Source organism: Magnolia sinica, chromosome 8 (assembly GCF_029962835.1).
Source record: "Magnolia sinica isolate HGM2019 chromosome 8, MsV1, whole genome shotgun sequence".
Lineage (NCBI taxonomy): Eukaryota > Viridiplantae > Streptophyta > Magnoliopsida > Magnoliales > Magnoliaceae > Magnolia > Magnolia sinica.
Genome location: NC_080580.1, coordinates 33484931 through 33486978, shown reverse-complemented (window position 1 = coordinate 33486978; position 2048 = coordinate 33484931). Strand labels below are relative to the sequence as shown.

The 2048-nt window shown below is 36.3% G+C and overlaps 1 long non-coding RNA gene across 1 annotated transcript; it reads right to left on the bottom strand.

Moving 5' to 3' along the window:
* Positions 1–1066: 1066 nt before the first annotated feature.
* Positions 1067–1725, bottom strand: LOC131253210 (uncharacterized). Its single transcript, XR_009175019.1, has 3 exons — positions 1554–1725; positions 1379–1462; positions 1067–1294 (listed from the first exon to the last, which is right to left on the bottom strand). It is a non-coding gene; the product is annotated as an uncharacterized LOC131253210 (long non-coding RNA).
* Positions 1726–2048: the final 323 nt, after the last annotated feature.

Here is a 2048-nt window from a genome sequence, read left to right as displayed (position 1 = left end):
TAAGAATACATTTAGGTTTTTAGGTTTAGGTTATAGGTTATAGGTTATAGGTTATAGGTTTAGGTTTAGGTTGAGGGTTAGGTTTAGGTTATAAGCTATAGGTTTAGGGAATTGAGAGTAGGTTAAGGTTTAGGTTTAGGAAATCGGGTTCGGGTTCGGGATTGGGTTTAGGTTTGGGTTTTCAAGTTTAGGTTTAGGTTTAGGTTAGGGAGTTGAGATTAGGATTAGGTATAGGTTTAGGTTTAGGGATTTGAGAATACTTTTAGGTTTTAGGATTTAGGTTTAGGTTATAGGTTATAAGTTTAGGTTTAGGTTTAGGTTTATGTTTAGGTTAAGGTTTAGGTTTAGGTTATAAGCTATAGGTTTAGGGAATTGAGAATAGGTTAAGGTTTAGGTTTAGGAAATCGGGTTCGGGTTCGGGATCGGGTTTAAGTTTGGGTTTAGGAAATCAAGCTCGGGTTCGAGATCGAGTTTAGGTTTGGGTTTAAGATAGGTTAGGGAGTTGAGATTAGGATTACGTGTAGGTTTAGGTTATAGGTTATAGGTTATAGGTTTAGGTTAAGGTTTAGGTTATAAGTTTTGGAATTTGAGAATATGTTTAGGTTATAAGTATAGGTTTAAGTTAGGTTGTAGGTTAAAGTTTAGGGAATTGAGTTTGGGTTATAGGTTTAGGTTATAATTTATACGTTTAGGTTATAGGTTTATGTTGTAGTTATAGGTTTTGGGATTTGAGAATAGGTTTAGGTTATAGGTTAAGGGTGTGGTCCCTGCAAATACAGATATAAACACGGCCTGCTCCAATTGGCCAGACTTTTCCAATATTGTCTATAGGAAATGGACAGCTTCATTATGGTTATAACAGTGGTTCTCATCTTCCAGGTACCCCCGCTCAACATGCGGATAGCTCTGACGCACATCCGGGTCTGCTCCATCAATTTCGAGTAAATATATAAACATGGCTTGTCCAAACGACCAGGCCACTCCAATGCTGTCTATACGAAATGGATAGCTTTATCATGGTCATAATAGCGGTTCCCATCTTCCAGGAACCCCTGCTCAACATCCGGATAGCTCCGACGCACATCCGGGTCTGCTCATTTAAATAAAATGGATTATCATGATCATTTAAATAAAATCAGGTCCAATCAACAATCTGACCTAGAGGATTCTGTTAGTATTGTTGATGGCACCTCGAACCTTGTTTAAATCTAAGTTGTAATCTGTGGCCACTGATGTTATTTGTCTTTCTGTGAAGTTGGCGACGATTTCTGCATCAAACCCAGCAAAAGCAGCTCTAATGATAAAGAACATTTCTTTCCATGAATTCATTATCTCTTTCTCTTTTAATTTTTTAACTTTTCATTATAATAATAACTACCTGAAATCATGTCGTTTTCTCAAGATAGAAGTCCAATCCATCCCAACTTGTGCACCTGTTAGGACAAGTAATTTAAACAACATCCTGCAACACATTTAAATGCCTAATCAGTCTCACTCCAATCTTATATATTAAATGCCTAATGTACAGTTTCTTGAATTGGTGCAAACCATACCTGAATTGTTGTACACATCATTTGATTTCCAACCTCCCCAGGGAGTAGATTGATCAGATTGAACGGGTTGCTTCATTGCTTACTTCTTTTTCATCAACATCTGCACCTAGACATTCATTGCTTACTTCTTTTTCACTAGAATTAATGCTTACCAAATGGAGGAAATCATACACATCTGTTACGATATCTAGATTTGATGCCACCTAGCAAAAAGAAGAAGAAGGTGATTCATATTTATGCTTATGAAACAAAGTCTAATAGTTTACATAGCTAGGTTATTAAACTAATAAATTCTAAGAAAAATAGCAAGTGCCAAGACCTATGGCATAAAAAAATAATCGTTGCATGGATTAACAATCAAACAACAATGGTAAAGGGAAGAAAACTAACTTCTTTCTTGCTCCATATAATCTAGTTAGGGCGTCGTATTAGTTCCTGTAAGATCTGAGGACACCATATGCATATAAATTAGTTCATGTAAAACCTGAGGACACC